Source organism: Taudactylus pleione, unplaced genomic scaffold, assembly GCF_031769625.1.
Source record: "Taudactylus pleione unplaced genomic scaffold, aTauple2 ptg000109l, whole genome shotgun sequence".
Classification (NCBI taxonomy): domain Eukaryota; kingdom Metazoa; phylum Chordata; class Amphibia; order Anura; family Myobatrachidae; genus Taudactylus; species Taudactylus pleione.
In genome coordinates, this window is record NW_028284511.1 from 9704002 (window position 1) to 9729298 (window position 25297).

Sequence of the window (25297 nt, forward strand, 5' to 3'; positions counted from 1 at the left end):
ACGTTATCAGTGAAAAGTTTCCGCCAAAAACATGCGGAAACGGACTTTTCACCTCAAATTGAATACGGCCCATAGTCAGATTTCTGTCCCTTTTTTCTTCTGGTCTTGCTACTTTACCGCCTTGTATATTAATCCCTAAGTTCTAATATTGCGGTTCTATGATGTTGCACTTTTTCCATTTACCGCAGATGTTACCCTTAACGTTAATTTTGGTATTGATTTAAGATATTTTCTTTATATTCCAATTAAGAAAATCTTCCTGATCTATATTCTTGCTGTGATTTATCCTCTCATTAAATGGTATAACAGTTATTCTACTTTATAGATATCTTGCCAGCAGAAATAATTCCCACACTAGGTTGAAGTGTCCCAGCTTTCTGCATCAAATAAGTAAATCTTCATAGTCCTGTATTATGTTCCTTTACTCACTTTGTTTGCTATCGTAGCTTTTCCCACTTGGCTGTAGCTGAGAAATCAATTATTTTAATTCAGACAGTTAATTACAGCCTCTCTGTTTCCGCCTTGTAATTAGGGTGCCAATGGTTTTTAAACAAGCTATACTCAATGTTTTTCTTTTCATAATGTATCCTGGACAACTGGTCTAAATGGAATTATCTTCAATGTTACTTTATTATACATTCCCAACACCAGAGAGCGTAATCTTCACTTTTTTTTTTAAACAAAATAACTAATTAATGATAAAGCTTTTTTAACAAATTTATGTGATACTTATAGATTTTTTGGCTTCTGAACACAAAAATTACTCCCGATTTTGCATATCACATCTATAGTAGTGGGTGCTACTATTAGGTAGCATTAATTATTTTGGGGTGAGCGTTTGGGCATGGGGCCCCCGGAGTTGCTCTGGATGGGCCTTTTTCAGGGCATCACCACTTAATTCACATAGATACTTTTTCATCAACTTTCTATCTATTTGTTTGTTTATTATTTATGTATTTTAATTCTTTCTTATTATATTAACACTTATTGATTATCTTTATACAACTATACTTTACATTTCACTATCACCTTCTTTCTCTTTTTCATGTGATGCCCTGGGGATGGTCCTTGGCTGGATTCTTTTGGGGTGCCCTGCGCCTCAGACGTGAACCACCACTTAATTAACCATCAGACGTTAATCACCACTTAATTCACATAGATACTTTTTCATCACCTTTTTATTTGTTTGTTTATTATTTATGTATTTTAATTCTTTCTTATTATATTAAAACTTATTGATTATCTTTATACAACTATACTTTACACCTCACTATCACCTTCTTTCCCTTTTTCGTGCCTGGAAACCCCCCTCCCCAGAACACACCATTACCACAATAGAAATAGTAATATAATAGAATGTTACTAGTGCTACATGTTCTTCTCAGTATCACAAATGAAATAATTAGCACCACCTGTGGATCTTTTACCATGTATCAGCCAGTAATAAATAACCTGTGCACCAACTAGGAGATCTGGAAAGCATGCACTGTTAGAGATGCACTGCTATAGAGCCCAATATGTACATATACAGTATGTCCAGTGCAGTGCTAGGTTCTTCTGCTGCTCCCTCAGGCTCCCAGACTTGCTCCCATGCCCTGGAATGGTGCCCACATCTAAAATAAATAAATTCTGCTCAAGCAGGATGGCCCTACTGGCGCATCTAATGGCTTACTGTGATCACTGGTCCTCTATATGCTGAAATTATTACACACAATACACTTTGTATGATGCTTATTAAAGCTGGTTAAGCACCAATTCTGCCCTGTTCATTGACAGGCCACACTTGCTCTAAAATTAAGCATTTGGAAACCCCCCTCTGGAAATCCTGCGTTTGCCACTGGCCCTGTGCCTCTGACGTGAACCCCTGAATGTTAGGGATGCCGGTATAGAGGAGCCTTGATGCTGGCCCGGCACTTAATCATATATTTGCAAATGTATGCAACTAATACCTCTGAATTTCTATTATCATGTACGGTTCAAGTATTTTTTGCTGATACTGTTGCAGTGTGGTGGAGGGAATACCGTTTTCTTCTGTGGTCCATTATATATATTCTCAGAGTGGCTGATTCAGTTTGACTTATCCCAGTTTGCATATCGTAAAATATGCAAAATGTTCCTGTGTATGCCCAGAATCCAGCCGCAGGTAAGTGCACGTATGCATAAATGTATAACACTTGCACTTACTTGTGACTGGAACAGTAAATACAATAAAAGTGTAATTGCAAATAGAGCCAGACCCGCACACAGGTGCATATACATCCATGTGTTCGTATTTTAGGAATTTTTACATTTTAGGATTTTTTTTTTACATCTTATGATACGTGTGCAGCATATGTATCATAAGATGTATACAGGTCTGCACCACTAGCCGTACTATGCCTCATCATATGGGTTTGCATTCATATATGTGCCTTTTATCAGCATACATTTTGTATATGCTGCCCCCAGCTTAGCATGAGGCCTACAGTGTGGTCCCACTATTCCCTGGAGGATCCTAAAATCTATCTCCTGCATTCAGACCTGGGAACATTCAGCATGAGTGTTCTCCGTTCCCTCCTTAAACATGAGGACCTGGTAGTATTTCTTTCTATAGATAGGCAAGGGACAATACAAGTCAAATTAGTTCTACCAGCCCCAGCATGCATTTTGCACTTGTAGAACCACAAGTGATTACAACATATTTTAAAGCTTATAGGGGCAGATATACTAAGCTCTGGAAAGTGATGAATTGGAAACTGATAAAATACCAACCAATCAGCTCCTAACTGTCATTATTCAAACACAGCCTTTAACATGACAGTTAGGAGCTAAGTGGCTGGCAGTTTATCACTTTACAGAGCTTAGTACATCTCCCCCTTAGGCCGAAATGTACTAACAGGGAAAATACAGTAAAACCCTTGAAAATGCAGTTTTTGGGGGTTTTACTGCATTCCCCAAATGTACTAAGCATCGGAATGCATCTTCTTCCCAATGGGTCATGCCACCTTCAGGTGGCGTTACCCAATAAAAGCCAGTAGGCTTCTTATCGGGATGTTCCAGGCTGGGAGGGATCCCTTCCATCACCACCCGTGGGTGATGCCAGAGGGTTATGCCAGAGGGACTTCTGGGTGTTAATCCCGGAAGTCACTCTGTCCGGGGCCATCACAAAGGACAGCTATCGGGATAGCTGTCCTTTGCGCTATTCTTGGTACATACTGCGGTAATGAACCAGGGTATGTACCCGAAGTCAGGGGGGATGTACCGCATTGTGGCTGCGATGCTTAGTACATCCCACCCAGAGACTGATATCCATCATCCAGCGGTACCAGGAGGCAGGGCCTAATTAGGGTGGTGTGGCCAGTGCCAACATACAGAGTCAACAGCCCTGAGGACAGAACACCGGCCGCCCACCACAATCCTAGTCAGGTGCTACTAGTGGTAAGGGGTCCTATGAGAGAGTGGAAAGAAGGGAAGGTGCCATGGCAGAGAGAAGGGGTCCAGGACTGAGAGAGAGAGAACGCTAAAGAAGAAAAAAGTGTTGTCCTGTTTGGTGCACTAATTAATAAAATGTAGCCTTTATTGAGTAAAATTAAAATATGTAAGCTAAATCAGTGGAATATTAAAAACAATGGTAAGTGTATAAAAAAGTGACTCAAATGATTAAAAAACAGATTGACCCACTGTGTTGCACATTAGCAGCATCTGTTTTTATTGGGTGTTGATTGATTCAATACTGGTAATTCAGTTCAATAACATTATGTTAATATATTACACCAAATAATATATAGGTTTCTAATGTGGACTGTGATAAGGCCAAATGTATCAAGCTCTGAAAAGCTTATCAAACACCTTCTTTCTAGCCTATAGGGTACAATATCACATAATGGGCTTGCAGTAGCTCTGAATCCAGAAGTAAAGTCCGAACCCGGAAGTTAGTAATCACTTTACTTTTTCAGAGCCTGTGTCCCTGCATTAAAATGTTGATACATAGCCCCAGTAATAATATATTGCTGCATTATGCGGCAATAAGAAATTATAATTATTGTGGCTAAATTGCGATCCCTCACAAATACGACATTTAGGGGTAAATTTATCAATGGTCGATGTGCAGGTCGTTTTGAAGAGTGATTTAGCTCTTCTCAAACCGACTCAAATCGAATGTTGCAAAACCAGTGATTTTGCAGATTTACTATTATTCAATTTGTTTTGCGATTTGCAAAACAAATTCGATTTGAGTCAGTTTTGAGCAGTGATTTGCTGTTGGATTTGGTATGTTCATGTACAAATCGAATGGCAAATCACACTTCAAAATGAACTGCAAATCCCCGACAGCATAGAACTGCTTCATGCTTTCACTTTCAACATGAACAGGTTGTTCTCACACAGATACATGCAGACATCAGTGAGATGCCTGCATGTATCTGACTGTAAAAAGTAAATAGTCAAAAGTAAAAAAAAAAATGATGTAAGCCCCCCAAAAAACAGAACCAGCCCCGGACTGTTCAAACCCAGGTCTGGTTGACTAAATAGAGGGAAAAAATTACGTAGGGTTTCCCTGTACTCAGTACAACCAGCATTGGACTATGGGAAGCAGGGCTGGTTCTGGAATTACAGGGAAACATTTGCGTAATTCACAGAACCAGCCCTGGACCCTTTCAACTGGGGGACTAATGCCACAGCCAGGGGAGCCCTTTCACCGGGCCCCCCAGCCGCAGCATCAGCCCTGACCGCTAGTCAGCCCAGGCCAGGGATCCCTGGGGAGTTGGAGACCCCACCAAAAAAGGGGTCCCTCTCCAGTGCACCCCTAGCCTAGGCTGATAGCCTGGGGATATCCCCGCCACACCTGGCAGTGGGTGGCGGGTTGATTGTGTTAGTGTAGTGTAAAAATAGAAGAATAAAAATATTGTCTTTACAGTAGAACTGCAGGTCCCAGCAAGCCTCCCCCGCATGCTGGTACTTGGAGAACCACAAGTACCATCATGCGGGGCATTAAGGGCCCATTGGGATCTGTAGTTCACCTGTAAAGAAATGTTGAAAGAAACACACACACATCTTACACAGTATAAGTTTAATACATACATACTATACATACACACTCACACATACTCACCTATATTACCTCGAGTGGTTCCCTTGCCTAGTAGGCATCCAAGGTGTTGTTAAAATAACAATACAATAAACGTGTCCTTTTATCTCATGACAAAATAAACAATTCTATTATTCTAACAAAACAATTCCCAGTCCAAATAAATTACAGCTAGACACATACCCTTAAAAATAGCAAGGGTCAAAGAATCACTACAACATACTTTGTTACATCATATATGCAACACTCAGAAAATAAGGAGTTAATATACAGAACATTAAAACATTATACTCATTACATGAATAATTAATGCCATTTTCATGGGCATAGCCCGTGAAACCCTGCTGTGAGAACACCGCACTCCTGGTCTGATCCGGATAGGAACTCTGTTCCAACTTCGGGTCAGACCCGGAATTTTGCTGGAAAAGGGTTATTAACAAGCACCATCTATATCAAAAGGAATGATTCATGCATACACTAAATATTCAAATGAAATGGTCCATAAATCGATCCACTTACTAGCACTATTATATTCATCCTACATTCCCTTATTCCTACTGTGTTATCCTCACCACTCACCCTTAATGTGAAAGCACACATGTCAATTATTCCAATTAAACCCTCCCATAGCTAATCCAATGAGAAAATTGCAACAATTAGAAACCAGAGTACTTAGAAGAGACCATGACAGCAGCAGACCACACTCCTTGAAAAAGGCTTTACAAAGCCGAAATGCGTTGGTACATAGTACACGGACATTTCATCACCCGGATTCAAACCACCTTAACCCACGAAGCCAGACACATGGAGGACAAGGGTGTACAGAGGCAGCACAGGACCTGCAAGCTGAAGCAACCCACGATCACAGCAAATAACCAGGAGCTGCCGCAGTCTCGGGACACCACCCTTGAACCGAGTGCACGGACGTAGTGCCGGAAGACTGTGCCACAATACCATCGGCACAGCACCAGCAAGTAGCCGCCTGGAAGACCCTGACACAGAGAGACCATCATCCCGCCCGGCAAGGAAGGGTAAGTGCCGACGGGCACAGGCAGCCTGACATAATTTAAAACTGCAGCACGGCTAAACATTAGGGAGCTCCCCACCAGACAATAACCATGCTCTATCACCAAGAACTTACAGGACAAGTACAAACTCTGTCATAACAGAGATCATACATATATGATCTCTATATTACCAGGAATTTTTCGCCAATTTACTATTGGTTTTTTTCAATACCCCCCTTCCTATTCCCCCACTGTATATCTCATCGTTCCTGTCCATCACACATATCCAATCACTCCCTCCCTCTGTTGTTAACTTTGTGCTTACAATACATGTCCTGTTATGTGGGTTTACATCCAAAGATCATCAGCCGGCCGGCAACAATAAAAAACACGCACTTGACCACTACGTGCCTACAATTATTGCAAAGTGCATCAAATGTTAATATTCTTGTTAAAACCTATATTTGAATAAACTTAATACTGTATGAATAAAAACTGACTACAAGTAGTTATTCTGCATATAGACATACATCATAAGGTTGAGCGCAGAGGTACAACAATATCTCTAATAATACTTTATACCGAGGTTGGTTACCTCACGTACCTACAGCTGCTTCCGCTGCAAGAGAACTAGGTCTTTGAGCGCTTAGACACACAAAACACTCTATATCATTGGACCAGCAGTGGTTCGGGGCTTCCTGAGCAATCACAAGGCTGAAAACTATGTGTAGTTGGTTGAGACTTTGGTGAAGAAATTTGGCACAATGGGGTACAGGATGTTTATTTATTTTTCCATCATCTAATATATCAATGACAATACTGCTTATTATAATATAATATTGACTAGTGCTCATATTATTAGGAGATAAGCACCTATCTAAGATCACTCACAAGATTTCAAGGAGCATTGTGACTCATTTTCATTTTTTATTGTAAATAAATACATACCGTTTGAACATATCTACAGTCTTGTCCACCTCCTCCCAGCATGACACACATCCTCCCAGCATCAGTGAGGAGGAGAGATGGAGCTGACCTTGAGATGAGATGTGCATGCCCAGAGCAGTGCGACCACGGAGCAGGTAAGTCAAGGAGAGGGGAGTGAGAAAGGTGCGGCCCGGGGACCTAGGGGGGCCCGTGAAAATTTTGCTATTGTGCCCCCTAGGTCTAGCAACGCCCCTGATAACAACCTTTAATAAATTCAGTGGTTTTTGACCGCCAACTTGTCGATGATCCGCAGCAGTGTCCATCTTTTTTAAAACACGTTTTTGATATTTTAGCAATTCAACCATACAAAGCTACTCAACGTGAGACTGGAGCAGGGTGTTCAGCCAGTGACCTCACATGTGCGTACTGTACTTACTGGCTGACTCAGAAATGGATCCTAAAAAGATTTTGGGTTATAGAAGTGGAGGTGTTGCCTACAGCAACCAATCAGATTCTACTTATCATTTATCTAACACCTTCTAGAAGATAATAGCTAGAATCTGATTGGTTGCTATAGGCAACACCTCCACTTCTATAAACCACACTTTAGTAAATACACCCTAATGATCACTTTTGTGATTAGTAAAATCATAATAATAACTGTGTCTAAAACAAACATCTCGTTTATTGACTGATTACTCATTTTATTTTACAGACAGACTGATGGCCAGATATTATGCTGATACAATCGCAGCTACAATCCTGTATGCAGCTACTGTGTGAAAATATGCTAATGCTGGAGCTGGCTGGAAATATATTTATACCTCCACCGGGGCCAGCACAAATCCTAGCAACTGTGTTAAGCAGCCGTTGAGCAGCCGTTATCACAGATCATGCCATAATCGTCCATCTGAATAATACCTTAGTCACACAGAATGGTCCTCTGTACTGAGACGTCGGAACTACTTTATCTGCGTGCAGGATTGCAGTTGTAGGATTAAATACGCCCCAAAAATGGTTGTGACACATCTGTGTTTTTAAAAACACTCCCTGTAACTGCCCCCAAATGGTCACTGAATGCAAATCATTTTGCAAAGAAATCCTCACATTGAGCGGCATTGCTTTGGTTCCCTGGCGCATACACAGTACGACAGTGATGCATGCGCAGTCAGCCAATAATTGCTCAACTGCGTAAATATAGGCATTGCACACATATCTGAATCAGGCTCTGAAATTGCTATAAAACAAAAGAAAATAAAACATGCAACTTTGACAGAGCAGCAAGGCCAGATCAACCAATAAGCTGATCAGGCTGCAGCAAAGGGGACCCCCAGCCCCACACTGCAATCCTATACCTGTCCAGGGATTTAGCCCAGCCCTGCTCTCTGTTCCTTTAGGTGTAGTGGAAGTCAACTAGTGATGTCCTGAAGCTGCTACTATAGGGGTGCATAGTAATTGTTATTGGAGACTGCCCAATCTCGTGTTAAAAGGTTATCACATGTGTTTTCTGCTGTGGTTCCTGTAACATAATAAAATAATAATACAATGCACATTTCGATTTTTATTTTCTGGCTTTTACTAAATGAGGGGGTCAGACAGGCTACTCTGAGAGGGGAGTGGGTTGTGGAGGACAGCATCCATGAGAGAACATAGGGGTCAGATAGGCTTTTGCTGTGAACCAGCAATGCTAATTCCTGTGCTACTGTGCTGCCCAAATACAATTCTTTGTGCGCATGCAGTGGCCTGTAGAATTCATATGCTTTGCCCTTTAATGTATTAGGCTTTCCCAGGTATAGCATTCTGTAACTCTTCTACAATCTCTGGTGACCAGTTACCCCAAGATATTATAAAGATAGACAAATAAATATAGGCAGGCTAATGAACATTAAATAGATATCAGAAAGGGGGACATTAGATGTATAGACAGAGAGGCTAGTTAATAGCTACCAGGGGTGGATCCAGGAGGGGGGTCACTGGCTGAGGGAGTGGCCAGCAGTTCAAATCCCGACAGTGGACGCCCGGCAGAGGTGAAGATCCCGACTGCGCTAAAGGTAGGTATAAACTAACCTAACCCCCCCTAATCCTAACCCTCCCTTAGGGGTGCCCAACCCTAACCTCCCCCAAGTGCCTAACCCTAACCCCCCTCTAAGTGCCTAAACCTAACCCCCCTTCCCCGCTGCCTAAACCTAAGTCTCCTGGGGGAGTGCCTAACTCTAACTACCCCCAGGGGTGCCTAACCCCCCCTTCCCTTTGTCTAACCCTCCTGAGGGTCTGCCTAACCCTAAATCCCCCCTGGGAGACCCTAACCCTCCCCCCACTTAGATCGGGATGGCAAGCGCCAGGCTCACGGCGTAGGTAAAATGACAGGCGTCAGGATTTCTATGCCCGTCATTAGAGCCTTGCCAGGATTAGACTGTCGGGATGCCGACGGTCAGGATTTAGACCATCGGCATCCCAACTGCATACCCTGGCTGATCACTGTAAAAAAAAATATTTAAAGAAAAAAAAACAGGATCGGTGATCCAGTGAGCTAGTAAGCTCCTACTTGATCTGGTCAGCTGATTCCAGAACTCATGCTCCGTGACCCCGGTTACCTGCTTTGTGCTGTAAACTGAGATACCGGCATCTTGGTTTACAACACAGAGCAGCAGACTGGGATCACAGAGCAGGAGCCCAATGCTCAGCTGACTGGCAGTGGAAAAAGCTGAATTTCTAGAGGGGGTCTCCTTATGCTTGATTTTAGAGTGAGTGTCCCCAATCTATGAAGAGGGCATAATTAGCACTTAACCAGCTTTAATATGCGTCATACAAATTGTGTGTGTCATAATTCCAGCATATACAGGACCAAATAGAAAGAGCACTAACCATATATAGTCACAGTTTAATAATCATAATAATGAGCATAAAATAAAACAATATAATAAAATAAGAAAACAAACATTAATAGATATTCAATAGATCACAATATCTGATATAGATATAAAATGATAGGTACAATCAATTAAACACAGTAAAAAACAATCAAAAACATCCTAATTGTGTGTGCAGTAACTACACATGTATAAATAATCCGATGGTTCTCCCATTCATTTGGAAAGTGATTAAAAACAAAACATATCTGGACTCTGTCATATGTTAGTAATCCTCAATTATAAATGCACAGTCTCAAGCATGTGTATGTGGTAGCAAGAAAAAATTCTTAACATGAATAGTAACAAATCATCTGAAATATCTCAATTCAATGGCAACAAAAGAATTAGTCAGTCCTGAGGCAGATTTAACAAAGTAAATGTGTTTTGAACAAGTTTAATCACCTCATAGGTCATTGCAAGCAGTCAGGCATAACTGTCAGCCTGTAATTCACAGGATAGTGTTCACTGACAGTAATTATGTCTGTCCTCCATGTACAGCTCAATCTCACAATGTATGTGGGAGAGACCGTCAGACACAGTTAGGGCTGAGTAGCACAATACAGATGCTGCTTATCAATACCTTGTACTGGACCTCAGAAGGTTAGTTTTTTTCTACTCCCTCGGATACTTAGTCCGGACTTAAAGCTGCTGTGCTGCGGTGTACCCCGTATTAGTTGGCGCACTTTTATGGTCCCGACGGCTGCTGCCCGATCTGTGAGAGAACCTCTTGTTCAGGTAACGTCCTTGACAAAGGAATTAGGGGTGGAGCTTGATGCGTTTCTCAGCCACGAACAAGGGGCTGTTTCCTCAGAAGTGCTTCCCCTCAGAAACTCCTGTCCTTTTATTCGATCCTTGTGTCAAACAAGGAGATAATTATATCCTGCTGTTTAATTAACTCATTCAGACTGGTTTGTCATTATTTGATATAGTTACTATTTTTTTAACATTTGCCTTATAATATCAGAATATGAATGTAAGCTTGGAGTAAATATTAATGTCATAGCAACTTTGTGGCTAAAATGTAACAACAAAATAGAAAATTATGTATATATAATTCTGCGCTTCTTATTTCCACATGTAAACCAATACATCTATGGAATCACTAAATAAAACCACTGAAACACATATTCATAGTCCAAAAGAAGTCCTTCTTTACAGGTTGATCCACCTTATAAGTAAAAAGTTCCCATCGATCTTTGTATCCTGGATCTGAAACAATAGTAGTATCTCCCAATAATGGGTGGATACAAGAACAGAAAAAAGAAAATAGTGCAAAACCTTATGATAAAAGGTAAATTTAATGAAAAAATGCACTTACAAGATCAAACGAATAAAACAGCATATAACATAAATCTGTTAGTGGCTGAGCAGCACCGCTTCCACAATCCTCCTATAATCACCCAGATGGAAATCAGGCTGGAGTAATAGATACAGGTCTGGACTGTTTCTCCCCAATTGAAGAAGGTGGTGGAATAACGATGATCTCTTAATGCCACAGTGAGCCAAGCTTAACGCGTTTCCGACCCTGTTGGGTCCTTCATCAGAAGCATGGCCATAATCAAGAAAAAACCTCCTTAAATACCCTCATAATTAAGTCCAGAACACACTCACCTGGACATTAATGATCCGCTGACTTCCGCTCCTGTCGCAGCCAAAATGACATCATAAAAGTGCATCGGGTCATGTGACCCTCTACTATGCATTCCAAGCTCAGCCTCTCTCCCAATATATCCCGAGAGGCGTCGCCATCGTGACTCAAGTGGTGTCACGTGAGCGTTGCAGGTCACCTGACCCGCGACCATGTGTTCCAAGCTTAGCCTCTCTCCTGATACGCAAGTATCCTCCCGAGAGGCATCGCCGTCATGACTCAAGTAATGTCACGTGAACACTGCGGATCATATGATCCGCTTACTTGCGTTCCACACCTTCCGTTTTACCAATGGTGTGTCATAATAGATACGAAAACACAACTTATGCGTTCCAAAAATCTAGAGATTCATTCTACTCCAGTGAGGGGAAGTCAGCTTCTCAGTACATATAAACAATAATACTTAATTGATATATCAAACAGGTAAACATGATCCAGGGTACAATAATAAAGTGCACAATGCATCATTTTTACAATCCAATAATGACAACAATGTTAAAAACACATACACAATAAAATTTAAAAATTAGTATTAATAAAATATAAATTCCATCAAGTTAAGAAACATTTTAATTCAAACTCACTGTTCAATCCCTTTGGTATAAATGTTTTTAGCTCATATATCCACCGCATCTCATTCCTAGAGAGTCTCCTTTCCAGATCTCTGGTTCTATTTCTAGGCAAGACTAACTGAATTCCCCCCAATTTTTTTTTTAATATAGCACTCTTTAGATTTATGAACCTTTTTGAAATGACCAGATACAGTATGTGTATCTAAGCCCTTTCTTATATTGTATATATGTTCCGCTAAACGGATTTTTGTACATCTTGTTGTTTTACCTACATATATAAGGCCACATGTACACTCCAGAGCATATACCACATTTCTTGAACTACATGTAATAAATTGGTCAATTTTATAATTTTTACCATTTACAGTGAATTCTTGAATTTTGCTAGTTTCACTTTTAACCGTCTTGCACATCAGACAAAAACCGCATCTGTGGAACCCTTTTGTGCGAATGCTTTGTCTGGTTTCAATATCCAGACTGCTTCGCACAAGATGGTTTTTAAGGGATGGAGCTTTTTTGTAAATAAAAACAGGATTAGTGGGTAATTCTTTAGATAAAATAGGGTCCTGTAACAGCAGTTTCCAATTGGTTCTAAAAATCCATTCCATCTCTCTATGGTTGTTGCTATACTGGCTAATAAAGGCCCACTGAAATCTATCACATGTATTATTTTCTTTTTCTTTGGCTTTCAGAAGTTCCATTCTATTTACATTATCTACTTTTGATCTTGCTTTATCTATTATTGAGGATTTATACCGCTTTTTCCGAAAGCACTCTGATACTTCTTCCAGTTGTTCATTGCAAATTATTTCATCAGTGCAATTTCTCTTAACTCTAGCAAACTGTCCATATGGGATGCCATCTAGCCAATTGGCATGATGTAAACTTGATCGTTCAATAAAACCATTGGAGTCTGTTGACTTCCTATAATTTTTTGTTTTAAAGCACCCCTCTGACACATAAATACATAAATCTAAAAAGTTGACATTAGTTTTACTATAATTAAAAGTTAATTTAATAGCCATATTGTTGTCATTAAGAGATATAAATTTTTTTTGGAGAGAATCCTCATCTCCTGTCCACACAAATAAAATATCGTCAATAAACCTCTACCAGGATACCAGGTTCGCCCCAGGACCACTATCACACCAAATCTGGTGGTCCTCCCAGTATGCCATGAACAAATTTGCATAACTGGGAGCGAACCTGGTACCCATGGCAGTGCCAACGATTTGCAAATAAAATGTACCATCAAAAAAGAAATAGTTATTTAAAAGAATAAATTTAATTCCTCCTAAAGTAAAATTTTTAAGCTTTTCACTCAATTCGCTATTATTTAAAAAGAAATACACTGCCGTTAAGCCTTTATCCATATTTATAATAGTATATAGTGTACTTACGTCTGCACTACATAAAAACATATGTCTCCCATTTAAAAGCAGCTACTTTTTGTAAGACATCATTCGTATCTTTCAGGTAGGCTTTAGTTTTTTGTACCAAAGGCTGTAAGTGATAATCAATAAAAGCAGACAAATTAGATGTCAAACTATTACATCCTGAAATTATGGGCCGTCCGGGAGGATTATCAACATCCTTATGAATTTTTGGCAGTATATATATGGTGGGAACCGAGGGATTTTTAATGTTTAAAAATTCTAATTCTTTTTGTGTTATTACTCCATCTTCCAAAACTTTATTTAAAAAAACAAACAAAGCCTTTTCTATTTTACATGTTGGGTCACTTTTTATTTCTTTATATGTGACCCCATCATTTAGCTGGATTTGGATCTCTCCTATGTATTTTCCTTTGTCCAATAAAACAACTCCGCCTCCCTTATCAGCGGGCTTTATGATCTCATTTGTGTCCTCATTTAAAGATTTAATAGCCATAAATTCTTTTTTCATGAGATTTGTTCTTTTTTTATTTTTATGATGTTTATTACTTATCATCTTTTCCATTTCATTACAAACTGTTTTTATTAAAACATTCTATAAAACTGCCCTAACATTGTGTACGATAAAAAGTAGATGGAGCTTTAAATTTAGATTTATCATTTTTAGTCGGTGCCTCCATTAATTTTTCATCCTGATGTAGAAAAAAACGTTTTACTGTCAATTTCCTTATAAATTTCTGAATATCCAGAAATACATCAAAAGCATTTGGTTGAAACGACGGTGCAAATTTTAAACCTTTTTTCAAAATGGATTCTTCCTTTTCATTTAGAACCCTTTTACTCAGGTTAAATATTTTAACATCATCTGTACTTATAGACATATTCCCTTTCTCCAAAGGGTTTTTTTTAAAACGGGTGAATTTCTTTTTTACACCACCCCTTTTTCCCCTTAGTGGACTCCAGAAAAGATAGTCCAGACAAAAAATCTATCCTACACCATGTAAGGGCAGTTTTATAGAATGTTTTAATAAAACAGTTTGTAATGAAATGGATGAGATGATAAGTAATAAACATCATAAAAATAAAAAAAGACCAAATCTCACGAAAAAAGAATTTATGGCTATTAAATCTTTAAAGGAGGACACAAATGTGATCATAAAGCCCGCTGATAAGGGTGGCAGAGTTGTTTTATTGGACAAAGAAAAATACATAGGAGAGATCCAAAGACAGCTAAATGACGGGGTCACATATAAAAAATGAAAAAGTGACCCAACATGTAAAATAGAACAGGCTTTGTTTATTTTTTTAAATAAAACTTTGGAAGATGGAGTAATAACACAAAAAGAATTTGAATTTTTAAACATTAAAAATCCCTCGGTTCCCACCATATATATACTGCCAAAAATTCATAAGGATGTTGATAATCCTCCCGGATGGCCCATAATTTCGGGATGTAATAGTTTGACATCTAATTTGTCTGCTTTTATTGATTATCACTTACAGCCTTTGGTACAAAAAACTAAAGCCTACCTGAAAGATACGAATGACGTCTTACAAAAGGCAGCTGCTTTTAAATGGGAGACAGATATGTTTTTATGTAGTGCAGACGTAAGTACACTATATACTATTATAAATATGGATAAAGGCTTAATGGCAGTGTCTTTCTTTTTAAATAATAGCGAATTGAGTGATAAGCTTAAAAATTTTATTTTAGAAGGAATTAAATTTATTCTTTTAAATAACTATTTCTTTTTTGATGGTACATTTTATTTGCAAATCGTTGGCACTACCATGGGTACCAGATTCGCTCCCAGTTATGCAAATTTGTTCATGGCATACTGGGAGGACCACCAGATTTGATGTGATAGTGGTTCTGGGGCGAACCTGGTATCCTGGTAGAGGTTTATTGACAATATTTTATTTGTGTGGACAGGAGATGAGGATTCTCTCAATAAATTTTTTATATCTCTTAATGACAACAATATGGCTATTAAATTAACTTTTAATTATAATTAAGACTGAAGTCAACTTTTTAGATTTATGTATTTATGTGTCAGAGGGGTGCTTTAAAACAAAAAATTATAGGAAGTCAACAGACTCCAATGGTTTTATTGAACGATCAAGTTTACATCATGCCAATTGGCTAGATGGCATCCCATATGGACAGTTTGCTAGAGTTAAGAGAAATTGCACTGATGAAATAATTTGCAATGAACAACTGGAAGAAGTATCAGATCGCTTTCGGAAAAAGGGGTGTAAATCCTCAATAATAGAGAAAGCAAGATCAAAAGTACATAATGTAAATAAAATGGAACTTCTGAAAGCCAAAGAAAAAGAAAATAATACATGTGATAAATTTCAGTGGGCCTTTATTAGCCAGTATAGCAACAACCATAGAGAGATGGAATGGATTTTTAGAACCAATTGGAAACTGCTGTTACGGGACCCTATTTTATCTAAAGAATTACCCACTAATCCTGTTTTTATTTACAAAAAGTTCCATCCCTTAAAAACCATCTTGTGCGAAGCAGTCTGGATATTGAAACCAGACAAAGCATTCGCACAAAAGGTTTCCACAGATGCGGTTTTTGTCTGATGTGCAAGACGGTTAAAAGTGAAACTAGCAAAATTCAAGAATTCACTGTAAATGGTAAAAATTATAAAATTGACCAATTTATTACATGTAGTTCAAGAAATGTGGTATATGCTCTGGAGTGTACATGTGGCCTTATATATGTAGGTAAAACAACAAGATGTACAAAAATCCGTTTAGCGGAACATATATACAATATAAGAAAGGGCTTAGATACACATACCGTATCTGGTCATTTCAAAAAGGTTCATAAATCTAAAGAGTGCTACATTAAAAATATTTTTGGGGAATTCAGTTAGTCTTGCCTAGAAATAGAACCAGAGATCTGGAAAGGAGACTCTCTAGGAATGAGATGCGGTGGATATATGAGCTAAAAACATTAATACCAAAGGGATTGAACAGTGAGTTTGAATTAAAATGTTTCTTAACTTGATGGAATTTATATTTTATTAATACTAATTTTTAAATTTTATTGTGTATGTGTTTTTAACATTGTTGTCATTATTGGATTGTAAAAATGATGCATTGTGCACTTTATTATTGTACCCTGGATCATGTTTACCTGTTTGATATATCAATTAAGTATTATTGTTTATATGTACTGAGAAGCTGACTTCCCCTCACTGGAGTAGAATGAATCTCTAGATTTTTGGAACGCATAAGTTGTGTTTCCGTATCTATTATGACACACCATTGGTAAAACGGAAGGTGTGGAATGCAAGTAAGCAGATCATATGATCCGCAGTGTTCATGTGACATTTCTTGAGTCATGACGGCGATGCCTCTCGGGAGGATACTTGCGTATCAGGAGAGAGGCTAAGCTTGGAATGCATGGTCGCGGGTCCGGTGACCCGCAGCGCTCATGTGACACCACTTGAGTCACGATGGCGACGCCTCTCGGGATATATTGGGAGAGAGGCTGAGCTTGGAATGCATAGTAGAGGGTCACATGACCCAATCCACTTTTATGATGTCATTTTGGCTGCGACAGGAGCGGAAGTCAGCGGATCATTAATCTCCAAGTGAGTCTGTTCTTGACTTAATTATGAGGGTATTTAAGGAGTTTTTTTCTTGATTATGGCCATGCTTCTGATGAAGGACCCAACATGGTCAGAAACGCGTTAAGCTTGGCTCACTGTGGCATTAAGAGATCATCATTATTCCACCACTTCTTCAATTGGGGATAAACAGTCCGGACCTGTATCTATTACTCCAGCCTGATTTCCATCTGGGTGATTATAGGAGGATTGTGGAAGCGGTGCTGCTCAGCCAATAACAGATTCATGTTATATGCTGTTTTATTCGTTTGATCTTGTAAGTGCATTTTTTCATTAAATTTACCTTTTATCATAAGGTTTTGCACTATTTTCTTTTTTCTGTTCTTGTATCCACCCATTTTTGGGAGATACTACTATTGTTTCAGATCCAGGATACAAAGATCGATGGGAACTTTTTACTTATAATGTGGATCAACCTGTAAAGAAGAACTTCTTTTGGACTATAAATATGTGTTTCAGTGGTTTTATTTAGTGATTCCATAGATGTATTGGTTTACATGTGGAAATAAGAAGCGCAGAATTATATATACATAATTTTCTATTTTGCATGTTTTTTGGGCTGTGGATGTACATCCCGTTGTATATTGGCTGCTAGCAGATCTTATTTCTTTACAGCGCACTATTTATTAGCAATTTTATTTTCAGTAAAATGTAACAACAGACAAGTATCACATTTAAATTCTAAACTGGAAATAGTAATATAGATCATTATGTGGGCTGCATCACTTTATTTGGATTTGATAATTCATATTTCGTTAGACCGTTAAATAAAACTAAAGGAAAAGAAATTTACACAGAAAGAAATACAAAGAGAACAACCTTTTAAGGTCACATCATATACCATTCAATAAAAAACTTTTCTTGGATATAGATAATCAATGCAACATATAATTTAGACTAGACCCAATCAGTAAGTTTGATATGCAGACGTTCCTGTAACTAACTTAATTTATGCATTCACAAACCAGAAGATATGAATAAATTTATCTAAAAACAAATGGAAAAGTATATATCAGAACGAAGGACGATAAAAGACAAAATACATGTAGAAATAAACTTATATAAATAATATGGTATTTCTTAGTATTGAAAATTCATTACTTCATTTTTTTTGTTTTATATTACCTGTATTATTTCTGTATATTTTGTATTATTATCTTGTTTATTGTTTTTCCTTAATAATTGTATTTCTTTCTTATTTCTTATTTGACAATTATTTAATCTTTTTCTATATATCTATTTCTAATTTTGCATTGAAGATACCTATAGTTAGCTTAATTTGCTAACATTCTCCTTAATAGTATATGAAGAAAGAGACATACCGTAGAATGGAGGACAATAACATTGAGAGAGAAGGAAAAAAGAGAGACGACATGTGAAGTTATAATAGCAAAAGTGGGCCATTGAGTATACCAGTATGCATTTTATAGGTTTCATAAAAAGCAGATAGTGACGGCTATCTGTTAAATCAGCCTCAGGACTGACTAATTGAAGTTCTTCTGTTGCCATTGAATTGAGACATTTCAGATGGTTTGTTACAATTCACCTTAAGAATTTTTTTCTTGCTACTCACGTACTGCCGCAAGGTAGAGAAAAAACTGCAGGAATCCATACACGTGCTTGAGGCTGTGCATATCTAAATGAGGATTACTAACATACGACAGTCAAGATATGTATATCGGATATTGTGATCTATTGAATATCTAATAATGTTTGTTTTCTTATTTTTTTATATCGTTTTATTTGATGGCAATTATTAAGATTATTAAACTGTGACTATACTGTATATGATTAGCGCTCTTTCTATTTGAGTATTTTTTTTCTGTTGAGATTATTATAGATAAAGCCCAGCTCTTTATCTGCTAGTATCAGCAACTGTATTGAATTATCACAAGAATTTTAGGTTCACATTTGTTTTTCTTGACTTTGGAGAACTGTGAGAATTGACACACTAGCACCATTGTGAGGTTTGCCCTCTGTGCGTTTTCATATACAGGACCAGTGATCACAGTAAGCCATTAAATGTGGCAGTAGGGCCATCCTGCCTGAGATGAATACTTTTATTTCAGATGTGGGCACTATTGCAGAGCAATCCTTCACCTTACCCTAACCCTCCCTACCTGGTGCCTAAACCTAACCTCCCCTTCTAGTGCCTAAACTTAACCTCCCTCTCACCACACCCTTAACCTAACCCTCTCCACCTGGTGTCTAACCCTAAGCCCTACACCTAACAACCCCCCTAATCCCGATACTTACCTTCAGGATGCCCTTGCTGGGATTATGACAGGTGTTGGGATTCCGGTGCCAGTATCGTAAGCCAGGATATTGACCTTATCCCATCTGGGAGTCTGGGGCAGCAGCAGAAGAACCTAGAACTGGCCTGGACATATATGTACATATTGGTCTCCTTATGCACTGGATAGTGTAATATACAAATAGGCGTGCGAAGAGGCCAGCACAGGGGGTGCCGCTTCGGCTCTTCCCCCTCCACCAGGTCATGGACAACCCCACCCACAACCTCCCAATGGGACATAGACTACTCACCTGGATGGCCAGGTGAGTCCAGCTGAGAAATGTATGTCCCTGAAGGAGGGGGGCAGGGTAGTCCATGAACCGGCAGAGAGGGAAGTGCCTTTGTGGCACCCCCTGTGCTGGCACCTGCGCACACCTATGATTATACACTATTAGTTATTAACTCTATTGATGGTCTAATGAACTGCACCCCTAACAGTGCATGTTTTTCCAGATCTCCTAGTTGGTGCACAGGTGCATTTATTACTGGCTGATACATGTTAAAACAAAACATTCACAGGTGCAGCTGATTAATTTCATTTGTGATACTGAGAAGAACATGCAGCACTAGTAAAATTTAATGATTTTACTATTTCAATTGTGGTCATGGTGAGGAGAGGAGGTTTCCAGGCAACTGGAAATCCCCCTGCATTTGCCTATGGACCGGAATTACAGAGGAGCTCACAGGTTCACCGATCACTTGGCCCTGGGTGCAGGTGTTTTTTTCTTTAAATATTTATTTTTTACAGTGAACAGCCTGTGGACGATTTAGACACATACAAGGCTGATCACAGGTGTCAGCTCCCAGCTCTGCTCTGCCTGCCAGAGCAGAACACGAGCAAGTGAAACAGGGTAAAGCGCTAATAACACCATCTCCAGGTGGTGTTATTATCGCAGGGCCCCCCATTATTTTAGTCAATTTGAGTAGAGCACATTTCCCATTACAAGTATGGTAAATGCTATCTGCTTTCTTAAATAATGTGAATTTAAGTGCATGGAGATGTTTTTTATGAAAATGGCTCCAAACGCCCTTTATTACATTTAAGTGATACTAAAATAATATGAAAATGGTGTGAAAACACCCGGGTTCACACTAGTTTACTAAAAATAATATTGATAAATATGCCCCTTAGTGTGTCAAAACCTGGCCAGTCCCTGGCAAACTAGGGCAGTTTGTCACTCTGATTATAGCATAATGTAACCACTTTGCTTGCAGACTTCTATTGGTCTACACAGTCACAAGTTGTCCCCACCCCTTCTTAGGATTCAATGTTTTGTGACAGGGGGACAAGCCATTTTCTAGTTTGTTGTGTTGTGTGAAGCTTGCCATGCCTATAACCTATCTCTGATGTCAGATATAATGATTTATATAGATACTAGCATTTGCCCGCAGCTTCACTTGCGTGGATATAGATACAAATGATAGTCAAAACCACCTGCTCCCCGGGACTGCAGCACAGTCTATGCTCAGGAGCACCACTCCTCCAAATATACAAACAGAAATATGAGTGGTCCAAAAGCAATGTCCCTAATCTGAAATATTAAATACATCTTCTGTTATACTGATGTTGCGTATGCGATACTCTCAAAGAAGGAAAAAGATGTAACATATGGTTATACTTCATTCAAAAATATTCTGGAGTAGTTGACGGTAGTCATTTTACTTCACTCATCTAACTTAAGTGAGATGCATTCCTATAAAGATAACTTTAAATCCTCCCACAGTGGTAAACATAGGTTGGTCACAATTCAATGCTTGTTCCCTTCTGGGAATAAACTCACCTGAGACCAGGTATAGATGTTCACCAAAAGATTTCCTTGTGTCCACAAATATACGATATGCTGACCCTGTGCAGGCAAGAAGAACCGTCATTAGAGTAAGATGCTTTCCATAAAGATTTATTTCCAACAGTTAAAAAATATTTTTTTTACAAAAATATAAAACATAGGGCCTGATTCAGACCCAGACGCTAAGCCGCAATCGCTCGCTGTGGGCAATTGTTGCCCATCTGTGCATGCGCAAACCAGGCACTGCGATCGGGAATCGTGCGCTTATAGCACAAAGACTGAGTGCTACTTTGAGTGGCTGACAGTACCGTTTGTGGGTGGTAACAGGGGAAGGTCCTTGTGAATGGGGGAGTGGTGCTACGAACACAGGCATGTCCGGCCGTCAAAACTGAGTTTTATGGGTATGCATAATAAGGGCGGGATGTATTAAGCATAGCTTCCGTGATGCGGTACATCTCCCCTGACCTCAGGTACATGCCGCAGTTCATTACCGTGATATGTACCAAGAATTTCGCAAAGGACAGCTCTCCCAATAAGAGTTGTCCTTTGCGATGCGGCCGGGCAGAGGGACTACCAGTTGAACACCCAGAAGTCCTTCTTCACATGCGCAGAAGGTTGCGGGCTGCGAGGCTCATGGGAGGGATCCGTTCGGATCCCTCCAATCCAGGAGCATCGCGATAAGAAGCCCATAGGTTTCTATTGGGTAACACCACCTGAGGGATGCAAAGCACCGGAATGCATCGCATTCTGGTGCTTAGTACATTCAGGGAATGTGGTAAAACCCCCGAAAACTGCATTTTTGGGGGTTTTACTGCATTTTCCCCTTTAGTACATCCCGCCCTTAGTCTATACATCAGATGGAAATAATTTATCAGTTAGTTCATAGTAACTTATCACCCCCCCTTATTACCAATGTATTTCTGACTATTCTATGTTGAGGGTTTTTAGATTTAATATAGGGTGATAAGCCCCATTCGGTTTCTGAATCAGAAATAGATTGGAATAATAACCCCTTCCCTGTTGCGACACAGGATCCAGGACTATTACCCCCGCCTGCAGCAGGGAGTGAATGGCTTCCTGAAAAGTCAAGGTGTTGTCCGCATCTGATGGAGGATCTGTGCAAAAGAACTTCTGGGGAGGATGCATTCTGAAAGTGAGGGCATACTCCTGAGAGACCACTTCTCGGATCCAGGCATCTGTTGTTGTTTGATGCCAATAATCAGCAAACTGAAGAAGCCGGCCTCCCACCCTGGGATCCCCCAGGAGGAGGCCCACCTTATCAGGCCAAATGTTTGTCATCCGGTTTAGAATCTGGACTTCTTGCTGGGCCAGACCAGTTTGTCACCTTGTTGTCTGCGAAAACTAGTCAACCTAGAGGAGGACTGTTCCTTTGCTCGTCCCTGAGGATGGAGGGACCAAAAAAAACCTGCCTAGACTTTATTGTAGCTGTAGATGGCAGACCTGCTGATTTTGAAGCCACCAGAGTAGCTATAATTTTATCCAACTCTGCTCCAAAAAGTACCATTCCATAAAAAGGTAAAACTTCCAGCATCCTCTTTGATCCTGTATCAGCTTTCCAGGATCTTAACCAAATGGCCCTGCATGCAACTATTGAAGCTGCTGATGCTTTAGAAGCTAAAATTCCAGCATCTACTGCAGCTCCTCCCAGATAGGAATCTGCTTCCCATATGTGGGAGATATACATCATCTGTTCTCTGCTAGCATCTGGTAGAGTGTCTTAAATGCCCTCATCCATTCTTCAACAGCTTTGGCTACCCAGGCTCCAGCCATAGCTGGGCGAGTAACAGCTCCAAATGATGAAAATATTGCCTTTAGACATACTCCAATTTTCTTCACTGTGGAATCCTTCAGAGAAGATGTTGACAGAATAGGCAATGTAGCATCCCTAATTAAATGCATTACATGAGCATCCACAGTAGGTACCTCCCACTTAGTACATATAGAAGCTGGAAAAGGGTACAATGATAATATTCTTTTATTCACATAAAAACTTTTATGCAGGTTACTCCATGCCTCATCCATAAACTCAGTGAGCTGTTCAGATACAGGAAACTCCGTCTTGACCAAACATTGGAGCCTTCTTACTATGACCTGGTTCATAATCCTGAATATTTCAGATTGATTTAACCCCCGAGCTAGACCCTGGAGAAGAACCCTGCACATCATCTGATTCCTCTGTTGATGCATCTGAATCCATATATTGAGCAGACTGATAAAAAGATAACTTGGGCTTAGGCGCCTTAGTAACCACCGGTCTGCTTTCAACATTAGATTGTGCCATACTCTGATTAGAATGGCCATAAACATCTTTCCAGGAAGGATGCATAGGAGGTGCAAACATGGCATGCTGTGTACACCCCATACAAGAAGGCATTGTGGGAGCAGCCATAAGATCCACAAACTGCTTCTTTACCTGGGACAAAGAGAATACCCAAGATGGCTCTTGTCCAGAGACAGGTAAACTGGACTGGTGAGATGTCTCTTTATAACAGACAACACACAAACCATCCTTTAGAGAACACATAGGCCATACATGATTTACATGAAACCAGCACAGGGGGCTCCCCCCCATGTTTCTCTTTGTCTTTAGACTTGTTTAGAAAGGTAATATATGCAATGCTATGTGACAGCATTCACAAAATCTCCAATGAATGCAAATTACTCAAAGAAAAACCTCCACCCCAAAGTATGGAAAGAATAAAATAGTGATAGTTATAATTGACAGACAGAAATAAAAGACAGTATCAACAGCAGCTAGCAAACAGTCACATACAATGCATATATAATATAATTCAATGGACTCTAAATCAACTACACAAACACCAGGAATGGTAGGCTATAGAGCCCTGTATACCTTAACCATGGGAGAGGTATACACGGATACTGAGCCAAACCCTCCTTAGACCAAGGTGCACTGATAATGGACCATGACTCATATACACATGGAGAGTAGGCAGAGCAACCCAGACACTTGAAACCCTTCATAGGGACTGCATCTGAGTGGGAGGAGGAGCTGCTGGGGGAGCAGCTACCTCCCCTAACCTGCGTTAACCAGCCGGTACGCTAGCCTTGTGGCAGCAGAAGCATCTGAAGCCGATCCCTGGCATCAGACTATAAGGCCCTGGTGGTGTAGTGAGGATGCGGACAATCCTAGGCCCTGACTGCAGCGGCTTCTGGTGCATCTTTGACACCAGAAGCAAGGACTGCAATGCATGATTCCCCGTAAGCAAGGAATTGCCTTACCTGACATCTCTGTGCAACCGGTTGCAGTCCAGGTTGCAGCATTGCTGCTAGCAAGCTCTGCCATGACCCGCCAAAATCACCAGCCTAGTTACTGGTGTTGCGGCCTAGGCGGAGGTAGATGGAGTCGCAGTACATGCGTCTTTATTCAGACGCTTAGTACTGACAACCCAAAAAAACATAGAAATAAAATAACACATAAAATAAAAGCTTAGGACTGCCTGAGCAGTCCCCAGTTATAAAGGTGCGTCTTGATCCTGCCGCATCAAACGAACAACTAAAGGCTAGGGGAGGGGTATATATGGAGGAGGACCTGAGGCATCCTGGGAGCTGAAACTTTGACTGTTTGGTGACTGGATCTCTCCAACCATAATATCCGCATGGTTCCTTGTGGATCCCTATGGACCCTGAAGAAGAAATTATATATTTATTGAAATCACAGATACCTAGAGGTCTGTCCGTGGAGTTTGAGATTAAATGGTTTTATAAGTACTTGTGAGGATTATATTTTAAAACATACACCACTGCACTTTATTATAATGATCAAAGATATATTGGTCATACACGTTTTAGGGTTTTTTAATTATGTATACTTCTGCAATTACTGTGTTTTATGATATTTAGGGGTATATTTATCAAAGTTCATTTTTACTTTCGATTTGATGTTTGATTTAGCACACCTCAAATCGAATCAAATCGAAAGTACAAATCCCTCATTTACTAAAATTGATTTCAGAAGCATTTTCTAAATTGAATTTGATTTGGTTTGGTTTGGATCAG

General features: G+C 39.7%; 1 protein-coding gene across 1 annotated transcript in view; it reads right to left on the reverse strand.

Annotated features, from left to right (window-relative positions):
* LOC148525251 (4-galactosyl-N-acetylglucosaminide 3-alpha-L-fucosyltransferase FUT6-like) overlaps positions 1 to 25297 on the reverse strand; it is a 98106-nt gene that overhangs the window by 16110 nt on the left and 56699 nt on the right. Inside the window, exon 2 of the mRNA XM_088471056.1 lies at positions 21251 to 21316. The gene's annotated coding sequence lies outside the window, so the exon portion shown is untranslated. The remainder of the gene's footprint in view (positions 1 to 21250; positions 21317 to 25297) is intronic.